Genomic DNA, 24,449 nt, shown 5'->3' with positions numbered 1-24,449 from the left:
ATGCCTGCTTTAGGGCCTTATCACATGCATTAAGGTGTTATCGCATGCAATAAGATCCTAATGCAATTTGATAAATGACTGTAAATTACCTAACTTTTTAACACATTACCTCGCCCACATCAGTTTATGATTAATTGTTAAATAGTACATGCTAGAGATCACAAGCAAGTATAACAACTATAATGTATGTAATTTTTATGATAAACACAAATGTATGTCTTTTCTTTTGTTGTAGAATTGGTTATATTATACCTTCTATGAAACCATATCTGATATGTACAATATATATTTCTTATTTCAATTTTTTCTACTGTTACTATAAATTATCTTAGCTGCCACTGTCTATATTAAAATAATTTTTGATTCATTATGCGTTCTTTGTGATTTCCTGTTAACATTTGAGAAACTTCTACTGGTAAGTATGTTCCTTTAATATTTTCTTCTTCTTTCTTTGTCTTTGTATTTATTTTTGTGTTATATTTACTGTTCTTTTTGTTTGTCTCTAAGTTAATATCTTTTGTATTCTTTCTTTCTTTCTTTACTTAAACCAGCATTGCTGTATACCTATTGGTATTCACGCTTCATTTATTTTTACCCTAGTTCAGCTGTTTGGTAGTGCTGCTAGCTTTCGCCTCTTGGGTTCAATGCAACTCCCTTGGGTATTGAAGGTGTTGTTTTGCTCTTCTTTATCTTCAACCAACTCTCCTATTCTTTACAAAAGCAATAAACAGAAGCCTGTCTACTCTCTTCACAATGGTATCTTCCGATATGCTTGTATGTTCCCTGTATATGTAGTGTAGATTTAGATGGTAACTTTCAAACCAATGCACAGGTGCTCTTTGGCACATGTGCATTGGCAGACACCCAGATATGCAGCCATTTTATAACTTGCTTGCACAAAGGAACACAAGTTATAAAGCCATGTGCACATGTGCACCTAATTTTAATGGGCATGAATCTATATACGCAAATCCCAATTCTACCGTGTATGTCAGGGTATTTTAAAAGGGGCGTGCATTCCTGCCATTGCCAGTTTCACCAGTTCATCCATGAGTTCACCCAGTTAAGAGCTAATTCCTCCAACCCCCCCCCCCCCGGTTTGATAGCTTGAACTCCCCCCAGATACCCCAAACCTTTTAAACCTGGCAGAAATGGCAAATTTATTTTTTTAAGTTACACCTCCTCCATAGCAGAAGTAAAGTTATGCAGCATTGGACCTGGATGTGCACCAGACCATGTAAGTGTTCTCACACACATCTCTTGTCCATGCCCTAAAACACCCATGCCTTGCCTAAACCACCCTCCTTTTTAAAATCATACAGCAGGGGGCACTCCATGAAGTTAGCATGTGGCACATTTAAAACTAATCGAAGAAAGTTCTTTTTCACTCAACGCACAATTAAACTCTGGAATTTGTTGCCAGAAGATGTGGTTAATGCAGTTAATAAAGCTGTGTTTAAAAAAAGATTGGATAAGTTCTTGAAGGAGAAGTCCATTACCTTCTATTAATTAAGTTGACTTAGATAATAACCAGTAGGGATGTGAATCGTTTTTTGACGATTTAAAATTTCGTCCGATATATTTTAAATCATCAAAAATTGTTAGAGGCGCGATACAATAGGAATTCTCCCGATTTATCGTCAAAAATCGTAAATCGGGGGAAGGGGGAGGGCGGGAAAACCGGCACACTAAAACAACCCTAAAACCCACCCCGACCCTTTAAAATAAATCCCCCTCCCTCCCGAACCACCCCAAAATGTCTTAAATTACCTGGGGTCCAGTGGGGGGGTCCCAGTGTGATCTTCCACTCTCGGGCCACGGGTGCGTTAATAGAAATGGTGCCGGCGCTACCTTTGCCCTGTCATATGACAGGGCAAAGGTAGCGCCGGCGCCATTTTGGTTCCTGTCCCCCGACGTCACGAGCGCAGGAGATCTCTCCCGGACCCCCGCTGGACCCCCAAGGACTTTTGGCCAGCTGGGGGGGGCCTCCTGACCCCACAAGACTTGCCAAAAGTCCAGCGGGGGTCCGGGAGAGAACTCCTGCACTCGAATCGTATTGCCATATGGCCAGCGCCATTTTGCAATACGGCAATACGATTCGAGTGCAGGAGGTCGCTCCCGGACCCCGCTGGACTTTTGGCAAGTCTTGTGGGGGTCAGGAGGCCCCCCCAAGCTGGCCAAAAGTCCCTGGGGGTCCAGCGGGGGTCCGGGAGCGATCTCCTGCGCTCGTGACGTCGGGGGACAGGAACCAAAATGGCGCCGGCGCTACCTTTGCCCTGTCATATGACAGGGCAAAGGTAGCGCCGGCACCATTTCTATTAACGCACCCGTGGCCCGAGAGTGGAAGATCACACTGGGACCCCCCCACTGGACCCCAGGTAATTTAAGACATTTTGGGGGGGTTCGGGAGGGTGGGGGATTTATTTTAAAGGGTCGGGGTGGGTTTTAGGGTTGTTTTAGTGTGCCGGTTTTCCCACCCTCCCCCGATTTACGATTTACACGATTTAAAAAAAAAAACAAAACCGCGATGATCCGATTCCCTCCCCCCCAGCCACTTATAGCCTGGATTGGCCACTGTTGGAAACAGGATGCTGGGCTTGATTGACCCTTGGTCTGACCCAGTATGGCATGTTCTTATGTACTTATGTTTTAAAAATTTGGTGGGCTTGTGCAAACCCAACTTGTGCACAAATCTCCCAATTTTGGCATGTACCAGGCTTTTATAATTCACTTTAAATATGGTAACTTTCACAGCAGCAAATAGGCACACATTGGCACGTGTGCGTTGGCACATTACCAGGGACACTGAAATTTTAAAACTTGCATGCATGTATGTATGCATGTTATAAAACAGCATGAGCGTGCACACATGTACCCTTAATTTTAAGTGGGCGCACACTTAGGGGGTCATTTACCAAGCGGATCGCATGCGATAATGGATGTTTCACATGCGAAAAGTCCCTTATCGCATGCAATACCAAGATGGGGGCAGAGACGGGGCGGCGTCAGCCCCGGAAGAGGAGGAGTCAGGGCGGCACCGGGGCTGATGCTGTGAAGACTTCGCCCTAATTGAACTAGGAAACTGTAATATATGATGTATCAATTAGCTATACTTCATCCAACATCATATTCAAAAGCAGAAAAATATTATTAGGAAGAATGTGGTACCTCATATATCAACTGAGCTTCTTTATACTTTCAAAGAATGCTCACAATCAGGTATTTATAGCTTTTCATGTGCTATTTACCAGTCTATTATTTTGCTGAGAGACTGGTAACCACATTCAACATCATTTGCATTTTTTTCTTTTTTGATTATTTTAAAGAGATGAGACACTTATCGTTGCATTGCGTAGTTATGACAGCTTTTAACAACACCGGCCCGACCCAACACGGTACGTGTTTCGTGGACTTCTTCAGGGGTGGAACATTTTGCGATGTCTACAATATAAACAAAAAGCATTATACTTAACTTGTTAGCTGGTTGAATATCAACAACATATCGCTGTGCGCTAAGTCATACGTTCATGAAGTCTGTCCCATTGTATACGCTATTGCACGGTCTCAGCTTTACTGAAAGCAGGATCTGCCTCCACCATTGTTTGAACCGGACTTTTTGAAGCAATCATTAGATTCTCAACAGACCAATGAAAAAACAGGGGGTGACTACGTGTACCAATGAGAAATTAGAGTAATGATGACCATTCAACGCTGTCATTTAGGCCATCTGGGGCTTCTGATGCAAGAGTAAAAATCCACCATGGCTCGTGATAGTTGAGATGACAGCTAATATCTCCAGCATGGTCACTTTTAACAATTTGTTCCAATATCATCCATTTCAGTTGCTCGCATGTATGGAGGGCCTGGAGGCAGTGTTTAATAATTGGGGCTTCTATATTGCCTATATTTAAACAACTTCTCTGTTCACGCAAATGGATCCTGATCTGTCTACTTGTTCGACTCACATATAAAGATGGGCAAGGGCATTGGATCAAGTATACTACTTGTGTGGATTCACACGTAGTATTAGCATTCTTTTTATAGATTTTCTTCGTGATTGGATGCTGCCATTCATTGCCTTCTATTGTAGCAATGCACATGTTGCATTTGCCACACTGTCGATGTACTCCATTAAAGGACAACGATTTGGGCTGAGACAAAGATGCACGAACCACATGATCCTTAATATTTTTGCTTCTTTGATATGAAATCAAGGGGAATTCCAGAAAAGAGGGATGAAGCTGTAAAATGTGTCAGTGTTTTTTAATGCTTTGCGCTATCAAGTAGGATTTATCAGTGTGTTGAAGGACACAAATGTTAGCTGTCACAGGATTCATGGGCCCCAGATGGCCTAAATGACAGCGTCAAATGATCATCATTACTCTAATTTCTCATTGATACACGTAGTCACTCCCTGTTTTATCATTGGTCTGCTGAGAATCTAATGATTGCTTCAAAACGTCCGGTTCAAACAATGGCGGATCCTGCTTTCAGTAAAGCTGAGACCGTTCAACAGCGTATACAACGGGACAGGCTTCATGAACGTATGACTTAGCGCACAGCGATATTTTGTTGATATTCAACCAGCTAACAAGTTAAGTATAATAGGGATGTGAATTGTTTTTGAACGATTAAAATTATCGTCAGATAATTTTAAAATCGTCCTAAATCGTTAGAGTGCACGATACAATACAAATGCCCCCGATTTATCGTCAGGGGCATTTGTATTGTATCGTTAAATAGGGCACGGGAATTATTTGGGGAGGGCGGGAAAACCGGCACACCAAAACAACCCCTAAACCCACCCCAACCCTTTAAAGCCAATTCCTTACCCTCCCCCACCCTCCCGAACCCCCCCAAAATGTTAAATTACCTGGTGGTCTAGTGGGGGGGGGGGGGTTCCGGAGCACTGGATGGCGCCATCTTTACTCATCAGCCGGCGCCATCTTTACTCATCAGCCCCTAGGGGCTGATGAGTAAAGATGGCCGGTGCCATCCAGTGCTCCGGAACCCCCCCCCCCCCACTAGACCACCACTGATGAAATGTAATAATAATGACATTAAATCAGCATTATGTCTGGTATTCTCAGGGTTGGGATATGCATGGTTTCTTCAGTTTAAGGTCTTTTATGTTCTTTGTGAAAATCACTTAACATCAGCGACAGGGAATGCTGTGACCTCTCTGTGAGCAAACATTCTCTCAGAGTCTCACACTTACAGACATTCCCTGTATTACACTGATGAATTTCCCATGTTTCAGCATTTTCTAATTAATTAAACTGTTCCTCCCTGAGTCTTACCTGAAGAGCACTTTAAACATTAAATCAGTCTATTAAAAATCACTTTTTTTTCTCATTCACTCAGTCACTACTATGTACTCTGATGTTCCTCCCATGAATTTAACCCCTTGGAGAATCTCAGACTGCTTTTCTTACTGAACAACTTTACAGCAGTCTGTCTCAGCAATGTCAGATGTCGCTCTCCTCTCAGTTCTCTACTGTAATAACTGAAAAATCTGTTACTGTATCTCTACATGGTGACATCTGTTAAGGACCTTTTTCTAAAATATCTTTGAGTCTGTTTAATTACATGTCAACTGCTGCAACATTAACCCCTTTCTACACCAGAGGACAGCTTAGAAATAATTGTGATGATCTTTCCTTTAAATTGCCTTTAACCCAAAATATATTATTATTTTTAATTATTTCCCTCTGAAAGCATTAGATGCTTAAATGATTTTTTTTCCATTCAACTCTTTATTTTGTGACATAATATAGTATTCTCTATTAGATCACCTTCCAATTTTCTTGAAAACTTTCCAGTAAAAGTCAAATTCAAATAGGGATCCTTGGGTCCTAATCACATAGCCCCTACCTTCTGTTCATTCATTTTCACCCTTTTTGGCACTTTAATTACTTTTTATTGAATGACAGAATATCACTATTATAATATTCAGCCCCCCCCCCACCAGATGACTGCCCCCTCACCTACCTTAGGATACCATCCCCACTACCCCAGGACTCACTAAAATGTCCCCTTTCACATAATAGGAGCAATGGGCAACCCGTGCCATTTTGAATAATGGCAGCTGCCTGACTGAGAATGGATGGTCACACCTGCCCCCCACCCCCACTAGACCACTAGGGACATTATGATGAGTCCTGTGGTGGTCAGGAGATTGGACTAGGATGGGTCGGTGGGGGGTCAGCTGATGGAGGTCTGAATATTTTAAGAAACAGGAAGTGCTGGGGAGGGTTCCAAGTTTTAAAAAAATGGTCCAGGGGGTGTTCATTTTAATGTGATTTGACTCATTTTTATGTTTTTATTCAAATTAGTATCGGGATGGGATACATTCCCTCATGATACTAAAAATTTGCAGATGTCTTCCTGGGATGTCCCCAACCTGAAATTGTCTTTTTTTTAATATTATTTTTTATTTAGTTTATTATATACTTTTATTTAGTTTTGAGTTGGATTGTGTCCTGGAACTGACGTTCTGCTGATGTCACCATTGACTGGGCCTTTTCTTTCCTTCAGCACCTGGAGCTTGCCTAAGGTTCCCAGCATTATTACCCAGACTCTTTCTTCCCAACTGCAGCAATGCAATTGTCCTGCCAGTGCCACTATAATTGAGAAAGGCAGCAGCAGCAGCAGTGACGATGGTCTTATTGCTCTATCCCTTAATCAACTTGGAAGAAGCTTCCTGTGTTGCTGGGAGCCATGGGAAGCAGTAAAAGCTCTCCCGTGGCCCAGCTGCAGCATATCATTGCCTTCTCTTTACTCCCCCAAGTTTGTCACCTTTCTTCTTTATCTCTTTTTTTTTTTACAAAACAAGAACTATGGATGGGCAGGCAGGTCTTGTACCTGCTTGCCTGTAGTAATATGGGGCCAGGCTCACATCGTGAGCAGGACGAGGGGAGTGGGGATGGTTGACTGGAGCTTCCAGTCTATTAGGTCAGTGAGCCTTGTGTTTTGGATTCAAACCACTCAGGGGTGGGAGTCGTTTGGCTCCCAGAGCACAGAACTCGTAGGGAAGGGGAGGATTTGGGTGGTTTTTCCTTGTCAGTTCTGCTGCCACATCGGCTGTCACCCTTTCTTGCCCTCATTGTGTTTTTGCTGATTTGAGGTTCTTTCCTTGTCAGAGTAAGTTATGGAGTCCGAGGAGGCTGCATCGGCAGAGTCAGAGAGCAGTCCAAGTCTGGTGGGAGAGGTGGTTGCTGTAGGAGGGAGCAGTTTGATGGGTGCTGGCACGAGTGGCCCATCAGATCCTACCAATGAGTCTGCACTTTTTTTCTGTGAGTGTGCCAACTGGCGCGGCCGGCAGGGGAACAGAGTCATTTGTAACAACACGCCTGAGCGGGGAGGCTGTGAGTTCCCTTTGCACTTCGGGTGGCCATGGAGCATGTTCTCACACTTGTAGCCATGGGCCTGGTTTGTCTGCTTCGGATGCGAAGGCTGTAGCTGTTGAAGTGGTGCAGGCTGTGTCTGTGCCTGCTCATTTTCCATCTTGTGAAGGGGGGGCTGATGAGGTGGGGGTTGGTGGTGTGGCTGTGGAGTTGCCTTGACCTGGGGCTGCTGCCTCTGCTGTGGGTCAGACAGGGTTGCCTTTTCCTGTTCAACCTGGTGTCTCTTTACCTACCTCTGTAGAGAGGCAGTCCCCAGGGGTTTGTGTGGGTGGTGCTGCTGATGTGGGGCAAGGGGGGCTGAGTAGTATGTGGCCTGTTTGGATGACTTTGTGTCCCAATATTGAGACTATGATGGGAGATGGGGGGCTGTCTTTCCTGGTGCTTGATCCGCTGTTGATTGAGGTATGGGGGTTGTGGGTCAGAGCTCGAACAGAAGGGGTTTTTGGGATAGTCTGGGCCATTATCCTCCTGGAGAGAGTCCCACAGTGACTTGGTCAGGGGCCTGTTTCCAAGGGAGTTTGCCTTCTTTGGTCAGGGGTAGTTGGGGCAACCCGATTGGTTAATGGCCATCTGGTTTTGATATGGGGGTCCTGTTTGGGCCCCTCCGGCCAGGGTGTTTGGTGGCCTTCTCCTGGCTATCCTCTGGGCTGGGTTTTCTTTCCCAATGCTTCAAGGTTGGCTTGTGGGGGCATTAGATTGCCAGGGTTGTTTGGTCTGGCTGCTTCTGTTGCTTCCTTTTATTCACAGGCTCAGACTGTGCAAGAACCTGCTGATGGTTCAGGTCCCTCCCATGAAGAAGGTTGGCGGAATGATCCTGTGTCAATGGTGGCCAATGTTACCTGTCCTTTGATCCATACTACAAGGGAGGCTGACCCAAGTGCTGCATGACAGCATGAGGTGACTGATATCTCAAGTGGGGCGGATGATGGTTTGACTCAGTCTGTCTTAGCTCCTATTGCTTTGGATTCATCAGGACGTGTCAGTCATGGGAGAGTCTCTTGTTGTTTTTATGTCTTGTGATTCTTCTGGGAGTAAGAAGTGTGATAAGTCTAAGCATAGGAAGAAACGTGATAGGTTGAATTCTTCTGATTCCTCTTTGTCTTCCTCTTCCTCCTCCTCAGGTTCTTCACATGATTCATCGGCTGGTGGTTTGGGGTCCAGAGAGAAAGGGTTGATAGGGGGGCTCCGGCTTTGGTAACTTTCTCAGAATTATGGGAGGAGGTACCTAGGTCCTTCAGAAAGAAAGTCAGGCAGAGGAAGTATATTGATATTTTTCAATTGTTGGAAGGTCAGAGAGGAAGGCGAAAAGAAAAGAGGAAGAAGGAGGAGGAGTGCTTTCCTGGGACCCAGAAAGAGGTGGCTCATAACATTCTTAATTTGATTCAGTCTTTCTTATGGTTAGCTGGTATAGTGGGTCATCATGATAGTACTCAGTATGGGCCTTTGTTGGCTTATGCTGATGCTATTTTGGCTGCTCTTAAGGAATATGAGGATTGGTCTTGGCTCAGTTATGATGATCATTTTTGTGACTGTATGGAAGAAAACAAGTTTATGTATTGGGGTACATGTGATGTCGGCTTACGGCTGACACAGATGAATTGTAAAGTCCCTTTTGCTTTGACAGGTAGCATAGGTGGGGTAGCTGGTGGATCCAGTGGGTATCCCTTTCAAGGGGGTCCCACTTCGGCTGGTGCAGGTCGAATTGGAACCGGTCCACTCAACATTTGCTGGTGCTTAAATCAATCCACTTGTAACGTCCCAGATTGTAAATTCTTGCATGTTTGCTCTAGTTGTGGGGCTGGTCACCCAGTCTCTAAATGTGATGGAGCTGTTGGGGGAGCCACAGTGAAGGGTGCTCCCAAGTGAGACTTTTGAGCGGGATCCTTCTCCAGTGTGGGTGGCTGCACTGTTGCCTTGGTTAGAGGTTTGTCCAAAGGTGGATGGTTCACTTCTTTTGCTCCGTGGGTTTCAGTTTGGTTTTCAGATTCCCTTTATGGGACCAGTTGGAGTGGGAGGGGGAAGGAATTGTCCTTCTTATATGGAAAATGGCTAATGTGGTTCTGGATAAGTTGTGGGGTGATATTGGGTTGGGACGTATTGCGGGCCCTTTTGTGAAGCAGCCTTTTCAAGATATGGTTTTGTCACCTGTGTCAGTGGTCCAAAAAAAGGAACCTGTAAAATACCAATTGTTACATAATTTGTCATTTCCCGAAGGTAGTTTCATGAATGATTTTATCTCTGGGGAGCTTTGTGTGGTGCGATATGCTTCTTTTGGTTCGGCAGTGCGGTTGGTTCAGTGCAGTGGCCCAAGTGCTTTGATGACCAAGGTGGATATTAAGTCTGCCTTTTAGCTGTTGCCCATTCATCTGGAGAGTTTTACGCTTCTGGGTTTTCTTTTCAATGATTTGTATTACTTTAACTAATGTATGCCTATGGGGTGTTCTATTTCACGTGCATACTTTGAAGCTTTTAGTACTTTTGTTCATTGGGTTGTGAACAGCAGTCTGGGTCATCAAATATTGTTCATTATTTAGATGATTTCTTGTTTCTGGGCCTGGCTAATTTGACTGATTGTGTTGACGTGCTGTGATGCTTTTTAGAGATTGCTGCCAGTTTGGTATCTCTATAGAAGGGGGGAAACGGAGGGGCCTTGCACTCGTTTAGTTTTTCTGTGGATTGAATTTGCTTCGATTGCTATGATTTCATGTTTTTCCTTTGAGAAGGTTGAAAGTTTGAGTGGAATGGTTAGAAGAGCCCTACACTGTAAACGGTTAACCTTGCAACAGGCACAATCATTAGTGGGTAATTTGAATTTCGCCTGTCAGGTTATTCCCATGGGGAGAGTTTTTCTGTCTAGGTTGTCATTTGAGATGTCTGGTGTGAAGAAGAGGAATCATCGCATTTGGCTTACATAAAGGATCCATGAAGATTTGAATATTTTGGATTAGTTCTTTGAAAAATTCAATGGTCTTTCACTTTGGCAATCTAGCGGGGTATTGAACCATAACTTGGAGCTTTATACAGATGCTGCTCGTTCATTTGGCTTTGGCACTTATTGTCAGGGATCCTAGTGAGCTGCTTCATGGCGGAAGAATGGAAGTCAGCTGGTACAACAAAAAATATTACTATTTTGGAGTTGTTTCCAATAGTGGTTGCTGTATTTTTGTGGGGTTCATGTCTCCGTAACAAAAAGGTGGTTTTCTGGATTGATAACCTAGGTGTGGTTGAGGTTGTTAATAAGAGAGCCACAAAATGCGTACTGGACTCTGATTTCTTATGTGAGTTTGTACTCTGTTGCATGGAGTTGAATGTGAGTGCTTGAGCATGTCATGTTCTTGGGGATTCTAATGTTTTGGACAATTCTCTTTCTTGTTGCAAGTGGGACCTGGCCTGGAAGCTTGTCACGGAAGCAGATTGGTTTGGAACATCTGTACCTACTTTCCTATGGGAGTTTGGTTCCTGGAAGCATGGAAGCTGCTCCTAGCATCTTTAGCCCTTTCTACATGGACGGGTTTATGAAAGGAACCAAAAAGGTGGTGTCTTTTCTTGTAACTTTGAGTTGGAGTTGGGACCCAGTTCCTGATATCTTCTTCTAGTTCATTGAGAATACAAAGGCTGAGAGAGTTTTGAAAGCTGCAGTTTCTTTTCAGCTGTTGGAGTTTTACTTTTTTATGCATGTTCACGGTTGGGGATTCCTGATGGGACATTTTTTAGTATATCGTTCATTGCTGGGTTGATCTAGAGGGATGGCACGAGAGCCCAATTGGTGATTACCTATTACTTATGACATTTTGCTATGGTTATGGGATGTGTCATCGGGTATTTGCATGTCGCAGTATGAATGTGGTCTATTCCAGTTAGCTTTGTGCTTGCAATTTTTGGAGTTTTTAGGATTAATGAGCTCATGGCTAGGTCTACTAATGGGGTGGATTCTTTGGGTTTATTAACCCAGCACGTGATATTGAGTGTCAATTCTCTTATACTTTATCCCTAGGTCTAAAATTGACTAAGGGGTTAAGAGTGCGACGGTAGTTTTGCATGCGGTTCTGGGGTTACATACTTGTCCAGTTGCCAATTCCATTTCTTTCAGTAGGATTCGGCCGGTGGGTGGCTCAAAATTTCTAGTTCGTTCTGATCTTCGGCCTTTGACCAAATATCAATCCGGAAAGTTCAATTGAAACCCTGTGCTCCTAGATTCACAAGGAGCCTACATTTAGGTGCCTTGAAAGTTTTGTGCCATTGCCGCCAGGTAAAAAGGGCTAATGGCGGTGATGGGACCCTCTTTTATCCGTGCTGTGATGCGCTTCCCGCACATGTCGCAGGCCGATAATGTCACCGATGAAGTCACAAGCCTGAAACAGACTAAGCCTAGAGTAGGTGTAGCGAGACTCCACACAGGAAAACCCTCCAAGGAGTGGAGAGCCAGAACGTGACAAGGTCCCTGAGGAGCAGGTACCTAAAGTGTTCAAGACTCTGGGTCTAGAACGAGTTCAGTGTAGCGAAGCAAAGCATCTCTGAAGGAGTGGAATTCAGCAGGAAGGAAATCCTTGTTAACTAGTAGGTAGCTCAGGCCGGCTGGTTCAAATACACGCAGGCAGATGATGTCATGCAGAGGGGATGCCCCCGAGGTTCCCGCCATGACGTGTATAAGTTAGACCTTAGCACGCGTGTACACGTGCCTTAGGTAATCCCCAATTCAAGATGGCGGACAGGATTGCCCACGCCGTCCCAGGAATGCTGAGAAGAGTGGCATGTAGAGGCACTCGTCGCCAATTGTCCAAGAATCACTGAAGCAGGAAAAAAGGAGATGAGAAACAGAGGTTGCAGCTGTCTGCGACCGACGGGCGCAACAAATATTTTCTTCCAGGGACATGGGTGATGATGCTCCTCCTTCTTTGAGCACATGCTGCTCCAGGTCCTTTCTCTTTCACCTTCTGCAGCAGGGCACCTACAGTTTTCGACCAGAATTCATTCAGAATTTTGGAGTCTCTGGGCCAAATCCAGAGAATTCCAGGTATGAGTGTGAGGTAGCCACTGCAGGGGCAGGCAGTGTGAAACAGATGCCACAGCGGTGTTCTGGGAGGGGCATTTTTTGCCACCTCAAATTCTGCTGCCTGAAGTGGCTGCCTCACCATGCCTCATTACAAAACAACCCCCGCTACTCCTCATATGGTGTCTGTCACTTTTCGAATTTGCAGTGAGCATGGCAGGTGTACTCTGACACTGTGAAAAATCTGCTCTGTGTATAGCAATATTGCTAGTGAAACTGCTGTCAGCTGAACATTTAATGATCCTCTAAGCTGCCTCCATTGTAAACAGAACACAGTGCTGAATTAATTGGCCTACTGCTCACCCAGGGCTCTTGTGGTTGCCATGATGGCTGATGGCCTTTCAGTGTTGGTCTCTTACCAGACACACATTTAGTGCCACCTAAGCCCTTCATGGGCCCATGTCACTAAATCTGACAAAGTAGGTGTCATTTATGCCTCTGACAGATGTGTTTTTAGTGGCCAGGTATAGATAGTGTGTGGTGAAGAAGGACTTTGACTACATCATTAGTAGTTAGGGGCAAGGAGGCACAGACATCAATTTGGTTTGATGACAAACATTGTAGGAATATATGCATTGTCCAGGTGTAGTTACAGGAAGTGCTGCTGCAGGTAGTGTGTACTGCAAACATAAGTGTGTGGGTGTGCGATTCAGTGACTGACATGTTGTGTTAGTCTCTGTCAATCTCTGTGTCTGTGGGTACTGTTGCGCTGGGAGGTCCCTTCCTTGTCATAGCAATCCATACCCCACAGCAGGCATTGTGTGTGCATTAATTTTGCACACACTGCTTTTGTACAGCAGTGATCGAGTGCTCATACTTTTGAGAATGGCCACCTCTGATAGCTGAGCATATGGGTGGCATTAGGAATGGCCTCACGCCTTACACTTTAAAGTTTGTCCTTGTAAACTCACAGTTGATACCTACTGTTGAGAGAGGGTCAGAGGTGTGCAAGGTGGCAGCATCACACATCAAAAATGCAATCTTCTATGTACGCATTGGTAGATAATTGCCTGGCATACACACCATCCCCCACCCCCACATGGATGCTTTTCTACCTAGTACTTGTAGTGGGCCTAATACTTAAGTTATTAGGGAGTGTGAAGGCTACCCAGACCTTAGGCAGGCACAGAGGCTTGCAACTTTATGGAGGGAGGTAGTGGGTGTTAAGAAGCTGTCCACTGAATGTGCACACGCTATGATGGACGGAACGTGGAGTGGCCAGGAACACCTAATGCCATCGAACTAGGTCCCATTCAGATGATGGTTTTATAACAGCATGTATTCAGATAGCCGGTGCACAGGGTATGTGTGTGTGTATGTGTGGGGGGGGGGGGGAGGGGATGGTTTGCTTGGCAGGTGCCTGAGGCCCAGAAGAAGTCCTACTTGACAGTCCCTTTTTGCTGTCTCTGGTTTGCTTTGACTTCTCTCAGTTGATCATATCATGCACAGTTGACATAGAGGCTGCCATCCCAGGACGCATCATTTCACACTCACTATATCCTCTGTATATGCTGGCATGGTAGGGCTACCTTTTTTCTGCCATATGTAGGTCAATAACTTTCCTGTCCTTCCATAGAAGTGGTGCACCCATATCTGCTGTTGAATGTAGTGGACAGAGTTTGGTAAGCACTTTAGGCACTGCACTTGTACACTAACCTACCTTTCCCTTCCACACTACTATGTACTTGCTGACCTTTGGAATAGAGTGTGGGCTTCTGTGTGACAACTAGAGAGGAAGAGTGAAGGAGTATTCTCTTGTAAACAATGTGCACAGGCAAACAACACAGGGTTTAGAGGGCTGCTGCTGCTGCTGCTTAGGACCTGGCAAACTTTCACAGACAGGCTGCCATACCTGTAGTGGGCTGCCTTCGGGTTCTGGATGCTAACTGTAGGGTCATCCTTACGGTTCACATATTATACAGATCCCCAAGCCATCACAGTACAGGGGTGCCAGCCACTGTGTGGAAGTGTGTCTGGTCCCAAGCAGCAACAGCCCTCTACGCCTTGGGCTGTTTGCCTGTAGACATTGTGGATAAGACAATACTCCCTAACTCTTCCTCCCTAGTTGTCACATAGAGCTCACATTTAGTAAACCGCACATTCTGAGTAGACCTGTACATACATTGTTTGAAAAGGCATCATTACATATACAGGCTTAATATCTTATCATTTTGGTACAATCATGATTACAACTAAGAACATAGAAAGCAAAGGTGTCACCCCAGTAGCTACAGTACAGCTTTAATATTATACACAGCGCTAATACGTGCTATTAACCAAAAGGCCCCAGATAGTCCTTGTTGAAAGAGTGCATTCAAAAGGACAGCCTAAGGGTCAAGGCAGCAGAGTTCAAGTGAAGGCCACAGACAGTTCATGTAGAAAACGTACACTCAAGGGGAAAGTCTAAGGGGCAAGGCAGCAGAATTCAGGATGAACCCAGGAGGAGCAGGTGAAGACCCAGCAGCATGGAGGTAGGAGACACAGGAGGAGACTGAGCAGCATGGGGGCAGGAGGCCCAGGAGGAGATCCAGCAGCATGTAGTCAGCTGCAGCAGGAGCTGAGAGGACACACCAGCACATGGAGAGAGCTGCAGCAGAAGCTGAGATGAGAAGACACACCAGCAGCATGAAGGCAACAGAAGCAGGAGCTGAGATGAGAAGACACACCAGCAGCATGAAGGCAACAGAAGCAGGAGCTGAGATGAGAAGACACACCAGCAGCATGAAGGCAACAGAAGCAGGAGCTGAGATGAGAAGACACACCAGCAGCATGAAGGCAACAGAAGCAGGAGCTGAGATGAGAAGACACACCAGCAGCATGAAGGCAACAGAAGCAGGAGCTGAGATGAGAAGACACACCAGCATCCAGAGCAGATGAGACTTGATGAGAAGAGGCAGCAGTTAGACTGTGACTGCAGGCTGCATAAAGGAGGATGGAATAAAGGCAGAGCATCAAGGAGGGCTTTATAGTTAGGATGCTGGACCACAATGACTGACAGTAGACCATCCCTTCAGCATCCTGGCACAGGAACTCTGTAGTGAGGATGGGACCAGCAGGCTTCTTTCATTTAGCTGGCACAGGAACTCTGTACAGAGGCCTGGATAGGCTTGTCTTACAAGTGTAGTTCTTTGCCCCTAGAGGCCAAGTCTTACTGACCTTCATGGTCCCTTGCCATGTCATGGCTTGCCATGGGGGAGCAAGGATTTGGTGAGCCTACCCCTTAGGTGACTGGCATCCTGGGGACTACTGTGGGGTGTGGACACAACTGATGCCTGGGATGAACCGGATGGCTATTCAGACATCCTTTGCGCCGGACCTGCATGAGCACATTTGTCATACTGAACATAGCTGCAGTGAGCAACAAGACATTCTGGGTTTGCGCTGCTGTTTGCTGTTGCAGGATATGGTTTTGCCTGTTGACACCCCTCCTGTGCACTGGCTCCTTTACAGCTGGTCCAGCTGCTCATACATGGACTCCTCTGGTGGTGGGCATGTTGATGTTGCTTGTGCTGCTGGTGGTGGTGATAGTGCTGATGCTGGTGCTAGGATTTCAGCTTCCAAATTTGGCATGAGTGGGCTTGGGTGATTCACTTGCCAAGGGCATGGTGGTTTGGGCTGGTGCTATTGTATGCTGGTTTGAGGTTCAGCAGAATATGGAAGCTCCCACTCAAGGCTTGTATCCTCCATGAAGCCTGTCATGGAGACATTGAGTGGGGTGTCAGAACCCAGAGGTGTCAGCATCGCCAATGGGTCCTCAGCTTCTGGCAGCTGCTGCTCCTCCTCCTCTTCCTTGTTGACCTGGGTCTGGGCATCCACCACAAAATGTTTCTGCAGATAGGGTGCGGTGGTGCGCTGTTGGTCCCTGCGTCTTCCTGGCTGGTTCTTGGTGTTTCCTTGCGGGGTCTGGTAGCTTTGTGGGTGAGAGCTGTGGAAATAAAACATAAGTACCAATGCGGCAAGTATGTTTTTTTCATTTGGCATCAGAGGTGCACTTTGATTCCTAAAATTGTGAGCATCTTATGCCAAATGATGTGTACACCTATTGCTGCTTGCTCATTTACAGGCGAGGTAAACTTATCGGCTGTGGCTTGCATGCTGTCCAGCTACTCAGCCATGCACTTTATCACATTTGGTCCCAGCCTTTGGATGAGTTTCTCCTCCTTGTTGGTCAGGATGATTGGACAAGGGGCTCCTCCTACTGTCCACTGAAAATCCTTATTTCTGGCTGCCACCTTGCCTTTCAGCTGGGCCTTTATGACCCGGTACCTGTGGGCCACCTGCTCCACGCTTCTTGGCACTCTGCTGTTCCTGGTGATGTCCTAGGTTATGTTGCACAAGATCTGTCCCTTGGCTGCCTTGGATGTCTTGATGCCCGGTTGCCAAACAGCATGGCATAATTCTGCAGGACTCCTGCAATCAAGATATAATTCTCCTGCATGTTAAACTTGATAGCCCTGAGACAAGGCCATGGTGCTGACTGACTTCCAGAATGGGGTGCCACTTCCTCTTCCATAGATGCATCCTCCCTTTCCTGACTCTTCATCCCTCTCCACTCCACCCCCTCCTGCTCTTAGCCTGCCAACTCTCTTCCCCTCTGCCCTCTCTCTCTATCCCTACCTGGCATTCTCCCCCCTTCATCCCCATCTGCATATCCCCCCTCCTCCTATCCCTTCCATCCTTCCTATCTCTACTCCTGTCCTTGTCCATAATCCTACTCCTCCTTCTCCTAACACTCCTGCTCTGGTCCTCCTGCATCCTCTCCTCTCCTGATGCCTCGGCTCTCCTTTCTCCCAACACCTCTCATGCTCCATCCTATCCACATCCTTCACTCCTTAACTCACCTCCTCCACACACCTCCTCTGCACACACATGCACACACCTCCACTCCTCCTCACGCGCTTCCTTCACTTATCTCCCCATGCCTCCTCCACTCCTCCTCCACACGCCTCCACCATACCACCACCACTCCTCCACAGCAAAAGACAGACAGACAAACTGGACTAACAAACAAAAAGTTTCACTCCAACAAAGAAGAGAAAGACCTAGGTAAAGGGAAAACAGATGGCAATAGAAAACAGGGCAACTCACTCAGGTACTCACCAAAAACTCCCCTACACTCCAACTAAGCAACAAACCTCCTCTCTTCTTTCTTCAATATCTGACACCATTTCCAAGAGGCAGGTGCAGGGAGCCAGTATATATAAACTGAAAAAATAATGCATTAATTAATGCTAGATGCGATGATGCAATGATGTGTGTGATGCTGCAACAGTGCATGTGTTGCTGCAACGTCATGTGCATTACTTAGCGATATTTATAGCTAAATGATGAATCAAGGTCCAGGTTAATACCTGTGAAGACAAGCCTATATTCTTTAAAAGCTGTATCATAATGGTATGATTCAATGTGTTAAAGCAGTGATTCTCAACTGGTGTGTCACCAAGCACTGGCAGGTGTGTTGCGGTTCCCGGCGTCCCACTGCCCCACTTGTGCTTCCCTTCTCCCCGCTCCACTAGATGCCAGGCTGGCAGCAGCTAGAGAGACGTTGCACGCCATCGGAGGTCAGGCCAGCGGCGGCTGATAAGCAGAAGCCAGGCTTATTTAGCCAAACAATGAGAAGAGGCTCCAAGTGAGCTTGTGGTGTGTGTGTGGTAGAATGGATGCCTGGGTGCATGAGTGAGAGCTTGTGTGTGTGTGGTACAATTGGTGCATGAATGGCAGCTTTGTGTGTGTGTGTGTGTGTGGTAGAATGTGTGCCTGGGTGCATGAGTGGCAGCTTTGTGGGTGTGTGGTAGAATGGGTGCCTGGGTGCATGAGTGAGAGCTTGTGTGTGTGTGGTACAATTGGTGCATGAATGGCAGCTTTGTGTGTGTGTGTGTGGTAGAATGTGTGCCTGGGTGCGTGAGTGGCAGCTTCATGTGTGTGGTAGAATGGGTGCCTGAGTGCATGAGTGCCAGTTTTGTGGGTTGTGGTAGAATGGGAGCAAGAGCATTTGTGTGTGATTGAGAGCTTGTATGTAAGTGACAGAGCATGTTTGTGATTGAGAGAGAGACTGGTCAGAGGTGACATGTTTCTGTGAGAGAGAGACAGACTGGTCAGGAAGATGACTGGTGTGTGTGTGTGTGTGTGTGTGTGTGTGTGTGTGTGTGTGAGAGAGAGAGAGAGAGAGACAGAGACTGGTCAGGGAGGTGACTTGTGTGTATGTGAGGAAGAGATAATAGTTAGGGAGGTTACTGGTCTGTATGAGACAGAGACTGGTTGTGACTGGTTATGGGCCCTAAAGAAGAGGACTGTGAGGACATAGCTTCAGCAGCCACTGCTGCTTCTGGTGAGTGCTATTGGTCTGCAAGTAAAAGGAGTAGGAGAGTTGCTGGAGAGGGTAAGTAAAGGCAGCTTTTTAAGTTTATTTTTCTTGATTGACTGCCATTTTAATTATTGGGTATTATGTGATGTGTCTGCTGTTTTGAAATATTTTATTGATATTTGGACAATTTTTAATAATTTTTATGAGTTTTTAATTGTTGGATGTTATTCTGTTCATCAGCTGTTTTGTAACATTTATTAGTATAGTTTTACAATTATTTCTAAGTGGGTATCTATAGCAGCTTGGCTTGCTCTGTTTTCCTAATAAGAGGTGAATTAGTGTTTAGGGCCTGGTTAAATATTTGAAGTAGTAAATTACTGTCTTTTCATAAGGAGGGGTTTTGTGCCTGCCAGTAAAGAGAGTTTGTTTTGCATTTACTGAGATGTCATCAGAACCAGAATATCTTTTTTTGTATGGTGAGTTGCACGGGTAATGCTCTAGTTCTGCTCTGCACCCATTTTTGGGGGTCGAGGGGGTTCCTGAGGATGCAGTATTTATATTTACATTTTGCCCCATGACGGTCACATGTTCAGTGGGTCACACATGTGAGAACCATCTATCAGATGTGTCCCGGCCGAAAAAAGGTTGAGAACCACTGTGTTAAAGGATGATTAAATATTCTAAAAAATAAAAAAAGAATGATATACAATTGTCAAAATCCCTGTGAAAGACTTCAAATGTAGACAATAGTAGTGTTTCAGAATTGTGAGCATACAAAAATCAAACTTAAAATCATAAAGAAGATTTTATTCATGAATAAAAGTGTGTAGCTGTATAAGTATCTTCTCCAAATCTTTTGCCCAAAAAATCAAAGAAGAGATTTATTTATTTATTTATTTATTTATTTATTTATTTAATGGGATGAAAATTACTAAAATCAGATTAATTTAGGTTCATTATTTTAATACAGTTCATACTGAAGCAACGTGTCAGGAATCTGACCCATTTTCAATGACAAATTAACAAACATGGGGCATGATTCATCAAAGTATTTTCTCATAGACACAGAATTGGAGAACATTTAGTGAATCAGGCAGATGGTGATGAAATTACTCATATCATACCTTCATTACAATATTAGAATACAAGTTTGAGGGGCGCTCTTGAGCAGCGACCAAGATGGCCGCCTAATCTCTGTGCTCTGCTTATTATCGCATTTTTATCTTGGGACCTTTCAATAATACTGATACCACCCGCACGTATTTGACTATTTTCAGTCTGGTAAAGATGTCCTCCACCAAATCTGGTAAGATTGAAGCAGCTTTTGCCGCTGGATCGGGTTCTAAACGGCAGAAACAGGATCCACCCTCGCCGGACAAAGCCGTTTCGCAAAAGTCAATGGCGTCAGCGGATTTGGTGCTTCTGGAATTGAAGCAGCTAAAAGACATGTTGCAGCTAAATATTGACACTACTACGGCTATTAGGGGCGAACTTCAAACCGTTACCCAACAAATGACCACTTTTCAGGTACGTTTAGATGATGTGGAGGCACAGGCCTCATCGCTACTAGTGACCGCGGCGGTTATTCCTCGCATTATGTCGGATATCGAGCAACTGCAACGAGATATAGAAGACATGTCTAATCGTAACCGACGCAACAACGTTCGTTTGCTAGGCCTGCCTGAGGGAGCTGAGGGCTCTGACGCAGTTGCTTTTATTCACAATTTATTCCATCGCTACTCAAACTCCAATTTGACCAACCCTTTGAAGTAGAAAGGGCTCACAGGATTCCCGCTAGGCCTTCGTGGGACAGCCAACGGCCCCGTCCTCTTATTTTTAAGATGCTTCGATACCAGCAGACCCTGGCAATTCTGACGACGGCCAAAAACCAGGCCCCTACTCGATATCAAGGGAATAACATTATCTTGACACCTGATTTTGCGAAAGCAACCGCGCTAAAACGGAAGCAATTTTTAGCCTTGCGTCCACAATTGCGAGCTATTGGGGCTCAGTATGGCCTCCTATACCCCGCTCAGATGCGTGTTACCCACCGCAACCACACGCACATTTTCTATCAAACGCAGGCCCTGGAAGAATTTTTGAGAACAAGATCGGAAGCTGAAATGATTACTTGACTTGTCTCTCTCTGCTCTTACTGAGCTTTGAACAAATAATTCTCTGCGATTCTTTTGGTTTGTCTCATGACGATTATTTTTTTAGTATACTAATTATGGGTGGTATCTCATGGTCCAAGTTTTATATGCGTCATGGTCCCAAGCATAATGCTTGCTCAGATTCTTTTTATTCTGCGATTTAGCAGGCCCTTAGTTAGGGTGGCCTCTGGTGTGACAAGAGGCTCATTTTCTTTGCGCTACAGCCTTATGGCTATTTTGTGGTTTCTCTATTCACTGTACTGTACTAGTTTTTTTTTGTTCTTGTCTCTCTATTTTTTTCCTTTGATGAGAGTTGCCATCCTTTTATTGGAGATTTTTCTTATGGTTAATGGAGGGACTGATCTATGCTATCATGTTGTCTTATTGCTCTTTAGCCCATTTCATTTCCAAATTTTTTATGAATGGCTTCAGCAATTACTCATATCACCACCATTTCCCTGAATGTCAACGGCTTCACACACCCAATAAAGAGGAAAAAGATTCTGACATACTTGCAATCTGTGCATACTGATGTTGCTTTTCTTCAGGAAACGCACCTATCTCCGTCGGAGTCTCTCAAACTACGCCAACAATGGGTTGGTAATGTTCTTTACAGCCCAGCCATCACTAAAAAGAGAGGAGTTGTTATATTGCTCCACAAACGACTGGACGCTGAGGTAATTAACCAGACTGCAGATGTTGACGGTAGATGGATATTGGCTCAAATCCGAATCGCTGGGCATATCTATACATTGTTAAATCTATATGCTCCTAACGTTGATGACCCTCTCTTTTTCCAGTCCGTTTTTGCCACTATATTGACTCTGGATAACTCGCCGGTTATAGTTGGCGGTGATTTTAATCAACCATTGGACCCATTTCTGGACAAAACTACTTCATTACGGTCTCCCATATCCAAATCATGCAAGACTCTGCGTCATCTCCAAGACTCTCACAGTCTAGTGGATCCTTGGTGCCTGCTTCATCCCACCACTAAAGACTATACCTTTTATTCATCTCCACACTCATCTTATTCTCGCATTGACTATTTCCTTGTCTCCAGCTCACTGGTTTCGTCTATCAAATCAGCGTCTATTTTTCCCATATTGGTCTCGGACCATGCTGCAGTGGAACTGACTCTCCGCCTATTTTCTCCTATTCGGATTGACAGGACTTGGCGCTTTAACTCAGCTTTATTATCTGAACCGTCTTTCTGTGATGATCTTCGCCCCAAAATCCTGGAATTCTTTAAGTTCAGCACTTCCCAGGACATCACTCCGTCTACTCTCTGGAATGCCTTCAAAGTAACACTACGTGGGGATATCATCAGTTATTCTATCCAAATTAAGAAAACTCAGAAGGCTGCTCTTTCGTCCTTGCATCATGAGGTTGAAGAATTGGAGAGGCAGCACGTTGTTCATCCTACTAAAGCTTCTCTTACCTCGCTGTTAAAGGCCAGATACCGCTATAACCAGCTTCTAAGTTCTCAGGTTCAGATTGGGCTCAATCGTACTAAAGCGTTGTACTATGCTGAGAATAACAAGTGTGGTCATATGCTAGCGGCATACCTCAAAAAGCGGCAAGATAAAAAAAGGATTACCTCGATCCAGTCTCCACAAAACAAGTTGTTGACATCTGATTCGGACATCCTTGCTGCTTTTCGTTCTTTTTACGAAACACTCTATCAATCTGAAATCGATGGCAGTTCATCACAGCCTCGTATCCATCAATTCCTTGGTTCATTGACTCATCCCTCCCTCACGGAAGGTCAAGCTGCAGTTTTGGATGCACCCATAACGCAAACGGAGATTGCCTCAGCGATTTCATCTTTGGCTCGAGGGAAAGCACCCGGACCAGATGGATATACCTCTGACTTCTATCATGCCTTTAAACAGGACTTGGTTCCCCATATACATGACTATTATATGTCTTTCCTCACACATCCTAGGGGGATGTCTAGTTTTACTGAAGCATGTATAGTTGTATTACCTAAACCTGGGAGGGATCCTAATCTTATCTCTAACTATCGTCCAATCTCACTTCTCAACACTGATTACAAAATCTTCACGAAAATCCTGGCTACCAGACTATCTCAAGTCTTATGTTCGCTTATAGATCCTGATCAAACGGGATTTATTAAGGGACGACTCATTGCTAACAATACTCAAATCTTTCTGCATGCTCTCCATCATTCTTCTTCTCAATCTATTCCTACAGTGGCTGTTTCTCTTGATGCTGAAAAGGCCTTCGACCGGGTCGAGTGGTCTTATCTTTTCAATACCCTTAAGTGGTTTGGTATCGGACCTACCTTCTTATCTTGGGTTCAATATCTTTATACCTCTCCGTCTGCTTTCCTTTACATTAACAATCAACGTTCATCTTCTTTTCAGCTTCATAGGGGAACTCGCCAGGGTTGCCCTATCTCTCCTCTGCTTTTTAACCTAGCTCTTGAGCCCTTGCTACTGTCAATTCGTCAATCTAATGATATAAAGGGCATCACAATGGGTACTGATGTATTTAAACTTTCTGCTTATGCGGATGATGTCCTTCTCTTTCTTACTGAACCAGACATCTCTCTTCCCTCTCTTTTCCGACTTATTGACTCCTATTCTTTAATTTCTGGTTACAGGATCAACTGGCATAAGACTGAGTTACTCCCTCTTAATTTTATGGGCTCTGTTATAGACTTCTCCGGTTATCCCATCAAGAAGGTGTCCAATGGCCTTAAATATCTGGGTATTCGCTTTTATGGGGACATTGATACTACCATAGGCAATTGTGAGTCACATATTTTGCAAATGATACGGGATGCTACCTACAAATGGTCCCCCCTTTATCTCTCTTGGTGGGGTAGATTGGATACCATCAAAATGGTATTGGCTCCTAGGATCACATATATACTGGCTATGATTCCAGTTCTTTTTTCCAAAGATTTTTACCAATATGTAGATAGATTGTTGACTCGATTTCTATGGCGTACCAAGGCCCCACGCATAGCATTATCCAAATTAAAAAGCCCGACCCGCCATGGTGGGGTTAATTTCCCTGATTTTTATTTATACCATTTGGCCTTTATCCTACAGCAAGGTTACCACTATCTCACGTTTGAGAATCATATCCCTGAACCACCTAAATGGCTGCCCACTGAACAATGGTTGCTATCACCTATGCCATTCACGTTTTTCCTGGGGACACCTCTTCGATCCCGATACGTGGTTCATCCTATTTTATCCACTCTACATAAGGCGTATACCGAATTTGATGCCCTTCGCTCGGGGGAGACGCCTAAATGGAATGCCTCATGTTTCGCTCCCATATGGGATAATCCTAAGATCAAAATTGGTGGGAAACCTGTCAATTGGCCTATCTGGAAACGTCATGGAATTTGGTATGTGTTATCACTGTTTTGTGACGATTCCTTTGTTTCCTTTGAGCACCTTCAGGCCCAATATGGGCTTCCCCAAACTCAGTTTTATGCCTGGCTCCAGTTACGTAGCACTCTGTCTACTGTGTCCTTGGATTCTATCTGTATTACT

The sequence above is a fragment of the Rhinatrema bivittatum genome, chromosome 6 (genome assembly GCF_901001135.1).
Source record: "Rhinatrema bivittatum chromosome 6, aRhiBiv1.1, whole genome shotgun sequence".
Classification (NCBI taxonomy): domain Eukaryota; kingdom Metazoa; phylum Chordata; class Amphibia; order Gymnophiona; family Rhinatrematidae; genus Rhinatrema; species Rhinatrema bivittatum.
This window is presented reverse-complemented; position numbering follows the sequence as displayed.